Genomic DNA, 18,693 nt, shown 5'->3' with positions numbered 1-18,693 from the left:
TGGTCCAAAGTGGAAGCCAGCTGTCGATGTGCAGGTGGCCCAAGAGAAGAGGAGAATCACCAAAGAGAAAGCGAGTAGAGATCGAAGGGCAGTTGACCCGGACCTCAGTGTGGGTGATAAGGTTGTTATAAAGGATCGGCTCCGACGGTGGAAGTTTAGTACAACCTTTGAGAAAGAAGCTTGGGAGGTTGTGATAGTACGAGGGACCATGGTAAACGTACAGAGAGGAGGATCGGAGACTTTGAGAAACATATCATGGTTCAAACGGATTCCATTTGGCAGGACTGATCCTGAAGGAGATGCAACATACGCGGTGGTGGAAACTGCCACCGAAAACTTCCAAGGGGACACCAACACTGGAACAATGGTGTTCAGTACTCCGAGTGAGTCCAGTATACCCCCATCGGTCCTACAAGAGGAAAACAGTCAACAAACTAAGAGATATTGAACAGCCGAGACCACCCTTACCAGCTGAGTTGTAACTCGGCACTAAGCCAGGAGCCGAGAAGTTGTTCGCTGCATGCCGTCATGATTAACTGTATCTCATTCCTTTGTGTTTATTTTTAAGAAAGGTTGGAAGGGATGTAGAGGGCCACCCGGCCTGTACTATGTATTGTACGGAGCACGCTTCCCGAGGGCCGGCGCGGCCGAGGCATAAATAAAGGCGAGGTAGCCGCTCATGGCTACTTGGTGTTACTTCTAGTCAGTGAGCACCTGTCTGTCTTTGGGGTTTCTGTTCGAACAAAAACATGCCCACAACCACTAGGTGCCTGCCACCCACATATGTGTCCTTGGAGACGGGTATTGTGTTGTATTGTAATAGTATTTATATAGCGCTTACTACCCCTGACGAGTCGTCGAAGCGCTTTATACTTCATAAAGCGCAAGGTCAAACTTCAAAGGTTAACGTTTCCCGTCAGTAATTTGGGACCATTGTGCCGAGGGAACCTGCACATAGCAGGTGCCGGTGTCCTCCCCAGTACACTATAGGTTGGCGCCACACAGGCACACCCTGTATTGGTTTTAAACGATGCACTGGGCTCCCTCCAACCACACCGCAAGCCCAGCCTTCCGCCTCCGCACGGCAAACACTGTATTACATGTCGGTGCCTGGCGTGGTATTGTCCCAAGGCTCTCAAAGCCCCGGCCTGTCGGGAAAGGCCTTTTCGCCAGAGCCCTCCGCGCAGCTATCTCACACATCCGGTGTTTGCCTGCGCCATGATGAGGCGGGTGACTGTAGCTGCCTCGGTGTTATAAATGTCATCTGTTTTTCCTGTTTCACATGAATTTCTCCCCGGGCGCCCAAGCGTGTGCGCTTCCGTCTTCTCCCTGCAGGGGAGCACGAGGGCCGGTCCCTGCGGTGGCGCCGGTGGGCGGACCCGGGCTCGCGGAATCTCCCTGCCTTGCCTTGGAAGAAGAGCTGTCCTCGGATCTTCTCTTCAGAACCGGCCAGCTCTGCGAAGGTAGGGCCGGCTCCTTCTTTTATACCCCTAAGTAACTCCGCACTTCCAGAACCCTTGCACTGTCCTTCCCACGGTAAGCTAGGTGGGTGGGTTAAATGACTTTTGCTTCGATTTGTAAGACACCTGCAGGTGGGGACGGCTCAGCCTCTCATCCTACACAGACTGATAAAATGACATTTACTGAGCAGAAGTAGCGCTTGTTACTTACATCGCCATTAATTCTCAAAAATAAGGCAGCAAATGCTCCCAATTTTATATATATATATACATATATATATAGGTCCCTGCATGCTTTTTAAATTAAAATTACCTTACAATATACGTAAAATTAATGAGTTGTTTCTCTCCGTTCCATGAAACGGCGTTTAAAAAAAAACGGAAAGAAAGATAGCATTGCCTCTCTATGCATAAATCCTTGATGTATATTGCATTTGTTCTGGTTGCCTGTATTAATTACTAAATTGACAATATTCCCCCAATACGTTAACACATTTTCTACTAATATATGTCAATATATATGCATTAGCACGCTATAAAATTTATATTGCAGTCTGTTTCTTAATTGTCCACTAAAATCCTTAAATACGTTGTTTGGATTAATGTTATTGGAATATATGTTTTCACTGATGCATCGCCTAAAAGTTGTATTCTGCAAGTCCGGTGGGTTGCTTGCAAAAGATAAAACCGGTGGAGTTTTTTCAGTGTAACTTTATATTCAGATAAATTATTTATCAGGTGTCACAAAATACTGCCGGGATACAAACTGTAGAAAACTGAGAGACGGATTTCACAAGGAAAGGCAGCGTACGGGCAGGTATGTACAGTCCATGTGCGGACGCAGGGGCTACGAGGGTATGCACGATCTCTACAGGTAAACGGAGTATATGCTCAGTCCCTGTACGTGTACGGGGGTGCAGCAGGCAGGGCCCAGCTCTTAGGGACACAGATATAAATAAAAGGACACCATGTTCTAGCCCATTGAGTCTTTGACTGGGGACTAGGTTTGGTCGCAGGTGTTACCTCTGGTTTGGGCAGGACACCTCGCGCCTCGTGGCGCATTGCTGTGGGCCCACTGGGCTGGCCCATAGGTTCTTCTCGCTCGTCCCCCCCAGGTGAGGTCAGCGGGGTCACTGGTGGTTCCAGAAGTGTGTGCCTGGGCCACTCCCACTCACCTCCTACCTTGTGTCTCCATCTTCTTGAGGAGAGCTTCTTGGTGGCCCGAGCTTTTGATTTAGATTTTCTCGCTCACTCAATTTGCTGTTCTCCCACTATGGGATATTTTTGAACCCTGACATATATGGGTTAACACTTCTGTACCCCTTTTGGCTGGTACCGTTGTCTGTTTTGCTGCTACCAAGCTCCAGAACCCATTTTCACAGGGAGTGTGGAATTTCCATACTAGGTACCGGTCCTCTTCCACCATTCACCCACATCCCTGCAGCTTCACACGGATGGCTCTTTGTCACTTGCAAGCTTTTTGTTGTTGTTTTTCTCCCTGCATAGCTGACCGGCCTCGATGACTAAGGGCCTGATTGAGAACTCGGCGGAGGGGTTACTCGTCACCACGGTGATGGCTATCCCGTCCGCTGAAACTTAAATCCCTTACCCTGTCCACCGAAACCTAAATCCCATTACATCCAATGGGATGTAGATTTCAGCAGACATGAGACCCACCACCACTGTGACCCGAGTAACCCGTCCGCCGAGTTTAAATCAGGCCTAAGCTTGTTGACTTCCATAGAAAGGCTCTGATGTGAGGGTGTCTCTCAGATTGCTTCCGAACAACAGGGTGGCCAGGTGACAGGGAGTGACGCATTAAGGGATGTTTTAATTCACAGGAAATTGTGAACCACACACTGAGTGTCCCCCCACCCCTTGCTTGATCCTTATCCACAAGGCCTTGTTAAGCATATGCCTAAAACGCTCAACAGCCGTGTTAGCCTAAGACCACCAGAGCATGTTCTTGGGATGATGAATGTTTAGTCGGTGTGTATAGTTCTGAAACACATGCTCTTGGAAGGGTGGTCCATTGTCCATTCTTAATTCCTGGGGCAACCTATAGGAGGCAAACATTTTTCTTGGCATTGGTCTTACATGGCCACTAGTTCAACCATGGGGAACTTGATGTGAGCATCCATGATGGCCAGTGACAGCCTTCCATCCAGAAAACTGCCAAAGTCAGCACTTATGTTGGTCCAGAATGATGTGCAGTGGTTCTTGGTGATGACCAGAGCAAGTTGTTAAGAGTCGCTATTGAGTTGAGAGGCTTGGCATTCCTTGATGGGGCCCATTTGTTCAATTTCTGCTCTTGTATAGCCCTTGGGCTAGCATCAGTTGTTAGATCTCTTTTGTTGCAGGGGTTGAAATACACCCTTGTGGTATAATGTAGTATGGCTTCATTCACTTTCCTGAAATCTTCCTCAAAGTCACTCCCACATTCTCTCCTGTCTTGGGACCTCATGAGCAGTCGAAAGGGCTCCACTAAGGTTTCTAGAGTTGAGATAAATTGGTTGCAATACATTGGCGATCCTAGGAAGCTCCCTACTTCGGTCACAGGCACCGAAGCTGCTGTGTTCTTGATGTCTTCATACTTTTGTGGGTCAGTTCTTACTCGTTCTCTTGAGAAGACCTAGCCAAAGAACTAGATTGGTGATCAAATAATTTACATTTTTCCCAGTGTAGCATGAAGCCATGTTAAGAGATTCTTTTTAGTGCTGCCCTTAGATGACAATGGTGTTTCTTGATTGTTTCTGAGTAGTTTAGGATATCATCACTTATATTAAGCATGCCTTTAGCCCTTAAGCATTCTGAAAAACTTCACCACAATAAGAAATTCTGGAGTTCAGTCTTCTGTACTTCCCAGATGAGTTGAAAAAGCAGTGATGTATCAGCTAGCAGTGTCCAGGAGTAGCTAGTGATAACCAGTGGTGAAGTCTACTTTGGAGAAGCATTGCACTCCATTGAGAACTGCAGTGATCTCATCCATGGGTCACTTAATGTGCTTCTTGCTTTAATGGATCAGTTGGGAAGCTGTATGTCCATCCACTCCACTAGGTTCCTTAGGTTTTGATGTGGTCAATATGGGACACACCCCTGGGGTTGATTCTGTCACTTTCTCAATGATGTCCATCACCCCTAGCTTGTCCAGTTCTTTTTTGGTGCGTGGTCGCAAGTGGAATGGCACTAGCCGGCGCCGTATGGTGGTTTGCAGTATTGATTTGTTGATATGAGGTATGACTGTGTAGACCTTGAGACACCGGAGGCCTCTAAATAAATGCTGAAAGTCTTTGAGGATGTTTCCGACCTTGCGGTTACATATTTGCCATTCAAAAACTAGCCCTAAGTCTTTTGCTGTGGGAGTCGGCAAACCAGTTTATGAGATGTCTCCTACGTCCCGGGAAGTGTAGTCTACTGTGGGGTGTGTCTGCGGATCTGTGAAAAGGTCGCCCCAGTCTCCTTCCAGTGTGGTGATTAATGAATTGTATAACAGAAACTGTCCAGGGGTATGTCTTCTTCCATTATCAGTACTTCAAATGCGGTTAGGATACCGTCTTTGTATAGGACACCCAATGTTTGTAGTCCCGCATCGTGCCATGTGTTGAGTTCCGTTGTAAATGTGGGACCTGTGGGTCTGGGTGTTCCCAACAGGGGCAGTCCTGGCGCAAATGGAGGGGTTTGGTTTGTGATGGTAAAACATTGTTGGTAGCATCCGTACACTATACCTAGCAATAATGAGTCAGGAGCTTGTGTGTGTGTGTACAGGGTTGGAACAGATGTAGTAGGGCCAGTAAACCCCAACTGGGTGACAATGTGGAAGTGTCCTGTAACTGTAATCCTGTTAACATTTTGGCAATGCATTGAATTTGGGTAGCCAAGTAATAGTGTTCAAAGTGGGGGACAGCCAAGACCCCCGTCTGTAGGGAGGCGAAGTTTAGTTAACGCCAACCTGAACCTTGAGCCATGCCAGATAAAGTTGCAATGCTGTCAGACAAAGACTCTGAAGAAGGTGGCCAATATATAATTACGCAAATTAGTAAACAAATATAGTAATCTAGGCAGAACCCCCATTTACAACAACACCACCTTCCCAGTCACCGACAAAAGCAAGGTGCGTCGAAACACCAATTGCGCCCTTGTTGAGGTCACTACATGTGTGATGTTACCGTCAACAAGGTTGGTGTGAGTTATGATACACATGGACATCCAGATAGCGAAATGTGTCCTGCTGCCACATTAGGGGCGTTCCCGTGATAATGCAGTTGGGATCATGAACAGTAGATGAGAAGGGGAACAAGCACGCCTTGGTCCGGTTTACTCGGAGTCCAGATATGTTGGCGAAGCGTGGCAATAATTGTGATATTGTGTCATGTATGCTGTGGGTATCCCTAACGTATAATAGCTTATAGCGAAATAACGTGTATCCCATCCCCTAGCGGAACACCCCAAGCTGTTCCCTTTTCGCGCATATGTAAAGCCAGAGAATCCATTGCAAGTGACAACAGTAGAGGCGACAGAGGGCAGCCTTGACTTGTTCCTTTGTGTATGGGGATCATGTTAAATATGTCTCCCGCTCAGTAACCAGTGGAGTCTGATATACCTGTGTATAATGTCTGGTCAATTCATTGTGAATACCACTTTGTGTATAGAAGATGAGACCTGATGCTGAGCGCAACACGGTTATGGGGACTCATTGATGATCTTGCCTGATAAGCCACGCTAGGAGTGGACCAGGTTTGTCAGCTGACGCATGTGTGCGTGCGGAGTGTGCTGTGTAATTAAGAGATCACAACCTCTCCGGTAACATCGTATGTTCGCATCTTGCATTTGTCAGGGCCTGCATTGAAGTATGATCGTTTGCCGCTTGTGTTTCCAGTTCTAGGAGTGAATTCTCCAATCTGGTGAGATCTCTGCTTTGTGTCTGCCTCATGTTGCCCTGTATTTCCAGGCAATGACCCACAGTGTTGTCCAGAAAGCGTCCCCTCTATGAGTTTTGTGGATGCTGTGTTCTCGTTTATCTCCAAGTGTTGAGTTAGCATTGAACCAAGAGAGGTCCGAAATGGGGGTCTTCCAGTATAGGCTGCAGTCACCATGTAGAGATGGGGGGAGGTGTCCCATTGTAGTTGTAGCGTGTGGGGATTATGATCCGAGTGGGTGGGCTCCATATAGTCCATGTCAGTGATGGAGGGAGGTTTTGTTGGTGTCCCAACAATTCTTTCTACAAGACATGCTGGTTGTGTGGGATTGAATGAAAGGAGTATACCCTCGTCACTAGGTTTCAGGTTCTCCAGAAGTCCACTAACCACCATTGATTGAGCCAGTCGGTCTGAGCTTGGGTGGCAGCAGTGGTGTGGGACAGTGGGGAAAAGGAGCGATACATTTCGGTGTCTAGAGCACTATTGAAATCTCCCCCAGTTAGCCATGGCATGTCGCCCCAGAGAGAGAGAGCATTAGAGAACGTGTGCAGAAGGGTGGACTGTTCTGTGTTGGGAGCATATATGGATCCCAGGAGAATGACCTGACCATCAAGACAGCTTTCACCTAAACATAGTGCCCCTCTGGGTCTGTGAAAGTATCCTTAAACATAAACGGTGTTCTGGGCCTAACCCTCACCAAGGCCCCTCTGGCATAAGTGGAGTAGTTTGTGGCAAATACCTGTCCCCTCCAGTGTCTTTGGAGCTTGAGAGCTTCAGCATGGATAAAGTGTTTTTTCCTGCAGTAGAGCAATGTGTGTGCTTCGCCCTTTTAGGTAAGTATAAACAAAGTATTGACATGAACGCTTATGCATGCCTTTCATGTTCCAGGTGAGTATATTGAACTGTGCTATATTGTAAATAGGGAATTATCAGACCTAATTTGGGGAATATTGCGACCTGCACAGGTATAATTTCACCTGGCGTAGATAGGAACTTGCTGGGTTGGAGGTGTTGATTTTGACGGAGTGGTGGTCTCCGCTATTTTCATACAAACATTTAACACAAACTTAGAACCAGAAATGCCATGAGAGCAGAGATGCAACATGTGTCTTGCCCAAACTTATAGGTAACAAGCAATCAATACATCTCAGTCAGCAACGGTACTGAAAAAGGGGCTGGTTTGTATGTGTATGGTCAGCATGGAAATGTCCCATGTGTCACGTGAGGAAGGAGATATTCTTTCTTAAAATCCAAGTAAGGCACGCTGTTTGATGGTTGTGATTGTCTGGAACGGGAGCGCCTGTCTCCGCAGTGCTTGTATGTTCTGCCACGGGGTATAGTTTTGTACCGGCTAGGGTGGACCGTGTTGGAGTATCCTTTAGTATCCAGCCTGTTCCATGTGTCTTCAAGGGAACTGAAGAAGTGTGTCCATCCCTCAGACGCCACCCACAGTCGTGCTGGGAATAGGAGTGCATAGCGAATGTTCAGTTCACGAAAGCTTCTGTTTAACTACAGTGTACGACTTTCACTTCTGCTGCACTGTTACCTTGTAATCAGGAAAAAACATAACTTTAAAAATGCTTTCTATGATCTCAAGCAGCTTTTGCACCTCGAGCAGTTGTGTCTGTGACCTTCTAGTGCAAGAAGCGGAACAAAAAGGGTCCGGGTTGTATCCCGGCAGTGGCCTACCCACTGGCATCCTATGGGCATGTTCCACTGCAAAAAAAGTTGGATAGGTTGTCTGGGGGCAGTAGTTTTCACAGTTATCACTCCACTTATGTGATGGCATCTGATCCTTCTGTGCCCTCCAGGAGTCCCACAACATGTATATTGTTGCATCCGGACTGACCCTCAGTGTCCTCCACGCGACTCGCCAGCACATCCACTCACTCCTCCATTTGTCTCAGAGATGACTCAGGATTGCAAGCTCTCGGCTGCATGCGTTCTAGCGTTAATTCAATGGTGTGTACTTTTTCCTGTAAATTTCTTATGATTCGCATGGAGCAGTGTCAAATCCAGTGTCACTGTGTACATTTTACTCTCCAATGAGGCCCTTGTGGTTTTAAGAACGGTGCCAATCTTTTCCACTGCCGGAAGCACTGAGCCCAGTTTATCACTGATGGTGGGTTGAAGTGGGGGCATGTCCATGGATCCTGTGTCGTGTTCTGGCTGGTCCCGCAATGTGGAGGGCCCCGCAAGCGTCCCCTGTGCATTTGTGTGTAAGCGCCCCATCATTAGGAAGTGTAGTCGGTTAGACTTGCGTAGACTTTGATTGCACCTAGAGGTCCACTTGTTAGTTCGTGTCAGTAGGCCATGAGGTGAATTCCCACACAGTCTCCTGTCCCCACGCAGCTCTAATTTTGCCGCGCACCGCCTGCTCGCCAGTATCACATATTAAGTGTGGTTGTGCGGTTTGATTATATCCAGGCGTTGGAAGAGAAGTCAAAGGAGGCAGTTGCAGGACCCACTTGTTTGCACCTCACGTCGTGATAAGTGCAGCAGCACGAGCAGCCCCATTTATTTCCATGTAAATGGTGTCCTGCTGCTGCTGGTGCGATGGTGGTCGTCCCCCTGGCCAGAGGTTAGCCTTATGCCGCAGGTACCTGAGGACCCTGTGCTTGTTAGGAGGGGGGACCAAGCACGTTTGTTCCTGGGCCTGCTCTGCAAGGGCCAGCATTTTTGTGGATGCTTTTCTCTCTTTTCACTGGACTCAGCAGCATCAGAGGCCAGCCACCGCATGCCACCAAAAGAGCACAGAAGGGGGGGCCCAGGATGTCACCACCAACAGGCCCCAGGTTGTTTGCAATAGGCCCTGTACCCCCTCCTCCAGGCAGTGGCACATGTATGGATCCCTATACGGGTGTAGCAACAAGCCCCGCCCTCCATAGTATAGCGCGCCATTGCAGGCCCTACTGGTGTCCAGAGGGTGATCGCGTGTTGGCGGTGGAGGGCACAGCAGCAACTCAGTCAGTGGGGGCTGCACCATGATCAACTCTGCGTGTGACTCTTGCACCTCTGGTGCTCATATGACTCCCTTGGCTGTTCAGTAGGCATCACACAGTCGCAGCTCAGAGTCCAGTCCTGGCCATAGGCATGCTGCTCCGTCGGTGCCGTCGATGCAGCACCGGGTCTGCAAGCAGGGCATCACCAGAGATGGATTTATTTGTAGGTGAACCCAGGCCCCAGACGGATTAATGCTGGATATGTGGGTCTGAGAGTGGTTTCAGAGCATGTCCGCCATGCTTGCCCAGCAAGCCACGCCCCCTGTCTGCGCAAGACTCATACTTAAACTCCCATGCCACACCTGCATCCCATCCCACTTTAGAGATCTCCAGTGGCTCCCCATTCAGAAACGCAGCCCATTTAAACTCCTCACACATGTATACAAAGCCTTGAACAAAACTGGTCCAGCATACCTGAACAACCACATACACTTTCACCAACCTGCCACACACCTAGGTCAGCCTTATTCTCAGTCACACACATACCCTGCCTTCATAAAAGCAGAGCATGAGGTTGGTAGTTCTCCTACATTGCACCCCAAACATGGAACAACCTCCCACAACACATGAGACTCTTTTCACTTCTGGAATTCTTTCTCACTTCTGGTGTTCCGCTATAAGCTGAGGAACTGGCTCTTCGAATAGCTCATCAGGGACCACACATCTACACACCTGCTCAAGCTCATGGATACCCTCACAGGTGATTAGTGCGCTATACAAACTGACAAAATGGGATGAGTAGATACAGTGGGCACAAGTGTTTTCACAGTCTGTGAGTGAATAAAGGTGTTGCACAGTACATGTACAGATAGGGAATGCAGAGTGTGCAGAATCCACACACGGACATAGTGGGTGCATCTTTATGTACTCTTCATGCAGGAGTAATGGTGGTTTGGTGTGTGCACAGTTAAGCACAGACACAGAAGAGTGTAAATGCAGGTTTGTGTGTGTGTATGTGTGTATATAAAGAAAGAAAGTTCAATGTACATAGTACATGCATATAGGCATATGTACAGTCTTCGCAGGCATACAGAGATGTAATAAAATGCACATCTGAGGTATGAATACAGAGAGAAGAGTGATTATACAATTCAGGAACATGAATTGGGTGTGCAAGTGCAGACATGGACAATGTGGCTCTACACTTATCCACAATCTAGGTACAGACAAATTGGATGTAAGTATATGCACAATTCAGGAGGAAGATATTTTGCACTATCTAGGCAGAGAAAAGGGGATACAAGTGTATGTTCAGTCCTTAAAGAACTGTAGAGTGTGTGTGAATTTGTTTATAAACTGGGTACGGTCTCAGAGTGTGGAAGTGTGCACAATCCATGCAAGCATATGGTACTGCCCATGCACGCCCACTTCACACAAGGAACAGGAATTGCAAGGTGTATGCGTAGTGCACTAAAACATACAGAGGCTGGGAGGTTATGACCAGTTGGATCACAAACAGGGAGGATGCCAGTTTATGCAAAGTACTGGCATAGTTTTACTGGGTACAGATGCATGCCTAGTCAGTGCAGAGAAAAAGAGAGAGAGATGGTAGAAGGAAGAGACGTGGTGGAATCAAGACTAAGCAGCTGTGGTATTAGGCAGCACCGTTGGTGGGCCCTTGAGAAAACTGTGGGTCCCTGCACTTATTCATGTAAGGAAATGTCTCTTTTTGCATGATCACACCCAATGTTTTAGACTGATGCTGCTGGTTTTTGTCCCAGAGAGTGAACTGAAGCATGCTAACCACACCTCAGTGCGTGTGCTAACCCATTACAATATGAATGTTGATTTGGATATCCCCAATTGGAATAAGTTGACTGCCACTGCAACCTGGAAGAGCAATTTTAAAACTAGTTCAACTTTGCCATTTAAACCAATGGCAAAGCCCCCACTTACATGACCAAATATATGTAAGTCTCCCCTAACGAAAGTCTGTAGAGCCGTAAGGCAGAGTGCTGTATATTATTCAGTAAAACATATTAGTTCAATATGTTCTAACAGCAAAACTTCCAAATTGTCATTTTTGTTGTGGAAAAGTTAGGAGCCCCATTAGCGAACAAAAAGTTACCGGTTGACCCCTCAATCCGGCTAACTTCTGAATAGGACTACATTACTAGAATGGGTACTTCAAAGTATCAAATTAATCATGGCATTAAACCCGACTTGATGTCCAAGTCGAATTTAATGTCACTTTAAAGGAAAAACAACTTTTAGAAAGTTGCCATTCTGTTGCCAAGTTTATTGAGTGGCCTTGCACAGTTGCTGGCCACCAGACAGCCTTCTGCTCTCCTGGGGAGTAGAGTGAAAAACTCCCATGCTCAGGAACAACAGAGGCCTGCTACAGAAGGCGGTGTTACTTCCGCCTTGCAGAAGTCACACAAGATGTTGGCCCAAAAGGCGAGCTTCAAAGAGGGTAGCCTTGTTTGATTTGCAAAGCGTGATCACACTTATGTGGGGCTGTCTCTTTGTTCAGGTAGACTGGCTGGCAGCAGGAACAGAGAGGGGAAACCAGTGGCCAAATTGATTTTCCATGGGCGTGTATCCTACAGTTAGCCAAACCTCTAGGCCAGACTATCAAGCTCCTAACATCAGAGAAAGGGTTCTGACATCTTGAGAGTGGGCAGAATAGTGCACCATGGAATTACTAGATACCACACTTAGCCAGACGTCATTGCAGGACGGGAGGGATCATGGTAGCCCATTGGTTAGTGACCAAATCATTCCCCCAGGGATCTTTTTGGGCATAAATGTGACACCCCTGTCGCCCTGAACTGCAGATCACAATGGAGAAAGGACTGAAGAATGACTGTTCTGCTGACCTCTGGACCTGGCAAGAGAGGGTGCATCAACTGCACCTGCTGCACCTTGGGGTAGCAAATAGAGGACTGTGCATAAGGCTCTTTGCTTGTAGAAAACTCCCTCCTGAGCCCCAGACCAAAAAAGTGACTCCAAGGTTCAGACCGCTGACCAGCACCAGGGCCATCAAAGCTGAAGTAGTCCATTTTGGTAAGACAGTAGCCCCACTCTTCAAATCGCTGTCGACCGCCACTGGGCAACCTAAGAGACCGATCTTTGATAGCCAGACGTTGCACCTGAATCTGCTGGACCCAGTGTGCTGTCTGACTCCGGATTGATCGCCAAAGAGGGACACCAAAAGATATCACAGGTCCTGCTGGGTATGGAGACCAGTAGCCCAGCCACAACTGGCCTTCTATTGGCTCAAAGAGGACTTTGAAGAACACTGAACCCTGTGGCCAAAGTCGCCACACCTTACCTGTGGACCAAACAATAACCACAAGGGCACACCCTTCACCTGCACACCACCCTGAGCATCTATCAGCATCCTGCATCCCCAGTATCAAGAACACTCCATTGAAGTCTGTGTCAGTCTTGTTAGAAAGTGTGTAAACTGAACTTGAGACTGCTTTGGTGACCAGGGTATTGCCCAAATACTCCTTAGTAGCCCCTTGACCTTCTCCCTGGTGGAATTGGTTGACCCACTGGGGCCGGAGTAGCCGAACAAAACTCTTTCAAACTTTTCAAACATTTCAAAACTTTACGGTTAACATGCTTGTTTGTGCTTTGGACTAAAAAGCTGAGATTTACGTTTTAGTTAAAAATTTATATTTCCGAAACCCTCTGGTGGATTTGGCTAATCTTGGTGTCTAAAAACTCATAAAAAATATAATCTATTTAAAAAATTGGTGCAGAATTTCTTTTGTGTTGTGTGACTTTTGTATTTCATCGTTTGATGGTTTTAACTGCTTTACACTAGTTCCTTTGTTTTCCTTTGTTAGTTCCTTTGTTTTCCTTTGTTTAAGCCTTGCTGCTGGAAGCCACAGCTACCCAGGGTTGAGCTAAAGTTTTTACAAATGAACCTGACTGGACCCAAGACAGTTTTGAGAGTGTATTACACAGTAAGGTTGCACAACCATATACCACATAATACGTGACAATCCTCACAATTCATATATTTTTTTCAAATTAAGCATTAGTGTTGTGTCATGAAGGCTCATGGTATGATGCACTACAACCGAGTAGTCCCTTAATACGCCTAATTCTTTAATTGTAGCTTAGGTGTGGTTTCAAGTGTAATGCCAGGAGATGTTGTGAATTTGGAGCTTTAAAAACAATTATACCTTTGCTTAATAGGAAAGGCGACGGTAGTACAAAGTAAAACAGATGGCCCTAGCACCTTTGGCCCTGAGATATGACCCAAATGCTGATATAGTATTTGTAAAGTAAGGCGTTCTATTCAGTTTATTATTAGATTCATAGGATATGCTAGTTGCGGGCGGATTACAAAGGATTTGACAGGATTTGGATGCAGTTGGTTTACTTTGTTGCCATGCTTGAGTCAATGGTATCTGTGTGCCAGACATGGGATAAAATATGTCAATTAAGGCAGTTTCATGTCTTCCCTTTGTCCTAGTTACCGAAGTCAATGGCGTGCCTGATCTACCAAGCACCTCTGGACTCCATTGTTTGTAACAGGATATTATCAGATTCGGATTAGGGGGGCTAGCTGATACTCATACTAAACCCAGTGCAATTTGAGATGCCAGAAGGTTTTGAGGAAGTGAATGGTACATCACAGTAAGCACCTAGTCGTAGACATTAGGATTGTGTATTTCAGAATGAGCATTCTTGCTGTTGTGATACGCCTAATGAACCTGGGACACCAACTGGATATGGTTGTATTCACTAGAGCAGAGGTTTGGTGTAGAGTAGCGTTTATAACCACGATAAAGTCCAGCACAACAAGTCATAGAATGAAAGTTGCAATGGTTCAGAATTCAGCCTGGGCATTCTTCTGGTGAAAGAGGGGAGCCATAGCGTTCCAGATGGTCTGAAAACGAGGAGAAAGAGAGTGCTCCACAAAGTGAAAGGGATTTTGCATGATGCTTTTAAGCCTGCACTCCCTGTTCACAACTGGGTCATGGGTTCAGGCACTTACTGTTGCGTTGTAAGAAGGTTTCAGGGAAGGCGGGTCGAGGACTAGGTCCAATGAATGGTGCAGTCCTTGGTTGTCTCTTGGACATCTTCAATTTGCATGTGTTGAACATATGCCTGACTCTCACTCAGTGCTTAAGTTGTACTCCTGGGTGCTGGTGGTCTGCACCAACACTAATTTTGGGATCAATAATTATTTACCTTGACCCAGAGCAATAGAGAGCAAGAGGTAGAAACAGTAGAAAGAAAGAGGAAGGAAAAGGAAATCTGTGACAAAGAGGAAGTAGGAATGAAAAAGAACACATAAAAGTGAGCTAAAGATACAAAGTGTTGCAATGGAAGAAAGAGGCTTGAGTAAGATTCAAAACTAGGTAACCTTGGTATTTGTCAACTCTTTCGTTCAGCAGCTTAAGCTGGATGACAGGGTTGACAATACCTAAAGACCTATCAACTTGCTGTTTTACAGATTAAGCACTGGTTCTGGGATCTGGTTCAGGTCTTCTAGGTTGTAGATACTTGTGCCACTTGGGCTGCTTTGCTGTTTTGAATTTTTCTTTGTAGGAGGCTGGCCTGATGTGTGGTGGACACCTATGGTGTTGGCATCTTATGCCAGGTCAAGGCAACCCTTATTAGTAAGTGTAAGTGTTTAGGAAGCCACGACTCTCTAGTGGTAGCTGTGGTGAGCAGCCAAGACCTATGTAGAAGTGTAAAGCACTTGCAATACCACAGTAGTCACGCAGTAACTTATCACACATGAAAGGGACCACAGTGTTGCAAAAATAAATATACTTTATTATAGTAACACTGAACTAGGATACTAAAGGCAATCCCCTCTTTCCAGGGGCAAGTACACACAAAATATATACAGTTAAGTACTAAGGAATAGCATAAAAACATTAGAAATAGCAACAGCCCTAGAGGGGGGCCAATCCATATACTAAAATGGTGGAATGTGAGAAGCGGTCCCCCACCAGAGGATATAGAGTAGTTAGCCAAGGGCTGGGAGAGTATGGGACCCCAAGAGGTGAGTAGCTAGAAGATCCCCAGCGACCAGGAGAGCAGAGGTAAGTTACCTGGCGGTCCCATAGGCTAACATGGGGACTTAGGATTGGAACAATACAAAACAGGGCCGGACCAGTGGAACCCAACTGTGGAGTCCGGATAAAGAGGGCTTGTGAAAGAAGAAGACAGAGTCTAGTCCAAGCAGGAGTGTCCAGGTGGGGCAGGAGACAATACCCATCATTCTGTGGGTGAAGATCCGGGACCGTGATGATGGATGAAGGCCAGCTGCAGAGTCCAGGAGCTGCAGAGAAGTCCCTGAAGTTACCTAGGAGCTGACCCTCAGTGGTCGCCAGATTGCAGACGGGTCAGTGGTCAGGAGGGCCACCAACAAGCACAAGAAAATGCAAGCTGGAGCTGAAGAAGATTTGCAGGGCTGGAGAGGACCAGCAAAGTCCTGGGGACTCAACCCTTGGAGGGGAGTCCGGACTGACCCTCAAAAAACAGGAGAGCCAGCAGAAGCAGGCAGAGCCCCGACGAGCAACCCACTAGCAGAAGGCACAGTACGTCGCAGTAAAGCCCAAGCAGCATACCTGAAGAGGAGTCCCACATTGCTGGAGCAAAAGAGGGGTGACTGTCCTTGCAGAGGTAGAGTGCTGTGGGCCAGAGCTTCTCAAAGCCTGAAGATCCCTCAGAGCAGGACTCAATACGCTTTTGTTGCTGCAACAGTTGCGGTGCACAGGGATTCTGTCCTGGATGAAGAGGCCAGAGCTCACAGTCTCCCAAGTTGGACAGAAGGCAAAGAGGACCCAGGGGATCCTTCAGAGCCACTACCTGTGTTAGGGAATCTTTGCAGATCCATAGAACAGAAGATCTCAGCAGCCGGACATAATTGCCTTAGGTGCCTGCGGATGCAGCAGAGTGACTCCTTCACTCCAAGGGAGAGTCCTTCTTGCTTCTTTGGTGCAGCTGAAGTCTTGCTGACCCCAGAGGATGCACAGCCGTGGAAATGTTGCCCAGTGCTGACAGGAGCCGCAGCAACAATGTTGAAGGGCGAGGTCATCTCTGTGTTGCAGACTTGTTTGGTTCCTGTGAAGTTCAGCAGCGGTTCCGATGGCCATGAGCAAAAGAGGTCAATGCAGAGGAGTCCTGCAGGAGTCTTGCATGCGGAATCTGGGGACCCACCACCAAGGGAGTCTCTAAATAGCCCAAAATGGGACTTGGTCACTTTGCAAGGTGACCACCTATCAGAGGGGTCACTGATGTGACCTGCCTAGCCTGACCACTCAGATGCTCCCAGGGGCCTCTGCCTATCTTGGTTTCAAGATAGCAGAATCAAGTGGCCACCTGAAGGAGCTATAGGCACCACCCCTGGTGTGGTGATGGATAGGGGAGGGGTCACTCCCCTTTCCTTTGTGTAGTTTCGTGCCAGAGCAGGGACTGGGGGTCCCTGGACTGGTGCAAACCAGGTTATGCAAGGAGGGCACCAAATGTGCCTCTCAAAGCAAGCTGGTGGCGTGGGGAGGTTACCCCTTCCCAGCCTTGCAAAACTATTTTCAAGGGAGAGGAGGTTGCACCCCTCTCCCACAGGAAATCCTTTGTTCTGCCTTCCTCTAATTGAGCTGATCAAGCAGCAGGAGGGCAGAACCCTGTCCGGGAGGCTGCAGCAGCGTGGGCTGCTTGCAAACCCTGGAAGACAGGTAGGAGTAATACTGGGGGGCCCCCTATGGAGCCCCCATAGTGCATGGAATCCTGCCACCAATACTACCATCAGTATTGGGGTATGAGTCAGACATGTTTGATACCAAACATGCCTAGGTTTGGAGGTACCATTATGTAGCTCATAGGTGGTGACCTATAGCCAGTACATAGCTAAAATGGCTTTCCTGCACTTACGAAGTCCAGGGAATTGAAACTAGAGCTTGTAGGGGCACCTCTGCTCATGACCTGATGTAGTGACCAGCTGTGAAAGGGTGCATGCACCTTTTCACGCAATCCGCAAATGGCAGGCCTGCAGACACAGTGTGCATGGGCTCCCATGGGTTGTATAATACATGCTGCAGCCCATGGGAGATCCCTGGTGTACCAATACCCACCCTGGGTACCTAAGTACCATATACTACAGACTTACAGGGTACACCAGTATGCCAATTGTGGGGTGTAAAGGGTACCAAGGCAACCAAGTTTAGAGGAGAGAGCACAATCACTGAGGTCCTGGTTAGCAGGATCTCAGTGAAAATAGTCTAAGCATACTAATAAAAGGCAAACCTTGGGGTAACCATGTCAAAAAGTGACTTTCCTTCAGTCTTCTATGCAGTTGTGTCAGATGGGCCCTGCGGCCATCTACTTGTTCATCCTCCAAGAAGAGATATCGGCCTCGATCTTCAACTTAAGAGGAGAATCTTTTCCTAGCCTTAGCCCCAACCTCAGCTGAAGCAATAACAGGGCATCAGCCTTTGGGACTTCATTCTCCAAGTGAATGTTCTACACTCTTCTTCTAAAGTCTAAAAGGAGTATAACTGTGTGGTTCCATTGATGCAATACATAAGGGAGAATTGTGTCACTCGTTGGAAATTAGAACCAATCACAATGTCATCTTAGAATATTTATTCCCTGATCAATGAGTGTAGGACACTACTTTGAGTGAGGTGGAGCAGTAAATAGTTATGAGAATGTACTTTGAAGGTCACGGGCCAGACATCCTGCTTGGGTGCAAGGCATTGCTGTGAAGCAGAACATGGTTTTGTTCCACACAGGCAACCACATTTGGTTTCTACCTCGTACTGTTGTAGTACAACTAGTTCCGGTGGAATATGTCTATTCCCCATTCCTCAGTACTTAATTTAAGACAGTGCTTTCCACTGCTTGGCAGCAGCACTTCATTGTCAACACCGGCACTTATGACAGTCTGCCACATGATGGCACTGTTTGTCTAATTTACAGATAATCATAGCTTTGGGGCCGGCAATAGTCTGGATTATCACACTTGTAGGAGTTTAATGGTTAGTAGTTGTGTTGGTACTGCCATTGGCAGCACTGGCAGGATCAATGGGTAATGAAAGCTGCAGGGGCCTCCTGATAAGGGCCCTGGCACTTATATTTTTACAAATTAAGCACTGCCATACCCTTCAAAACCAGTATGGCATTTCCAGATGGAGGCCCCGGAGCTGCTACATGTAGGGTGTCACATCAACAGGGATGAAGGTAGTTTAAAGGGCAACCACTATTTTGTGATTGACTTATCATATTCTCATCAAGGCCTCAATTCATTAAGCATATGGACTCCAACACATGTTCCACTCAAGCAAAAATGTACATTCAGTGGCAATGGAAGGAACCCTGTTGCGGGGATCAATAGACACT

The 18,693-nt window shown here is 47.3% G+C and overlaps 1 protein-coding gene across 1 annotated transcript in view; it reads left to right on the top strand.

Moving 5' to 3' along the window:
• Positions 1–1,325: 1,325 nt before the first annotated feature.
• ABCB9 (ATP binding cassette subfamily B member 9) overlaps positions 1,326–18,693 on the top strand; it is a 117,058-nt gene continuing 99,690 nt past the window's right edge. Inside the window, exon 1 of the mRNA XM_069214964.1 lies at positions 1,326–1,463. The gene's annotated coding sequence lies outside the window, so the exon portion shown is untranslated. The remainder of the gene's footprint in view (positions 1,464–18,693) is intronic.

Source organism: Pleurodeles waltl, chromosome 11 (genome assembly GCF_031143425.1).
Source record: "Pleurodeles waltl isolate 20211129_DDA chromosome 11, aPleWal1.hap1.20221129, whole genome shotgun sequence".
NCBI classification, from domain to species: domain Eukaryota; kingdom Metazoa; phylum Chordata; class Amphibia; order Caudata; family Salamandridae; genus Pleurodeles; species Pleurodeles waltl.
This window is presented reverse-complemented; position numbering and strand designations above follow the sequence as displayed.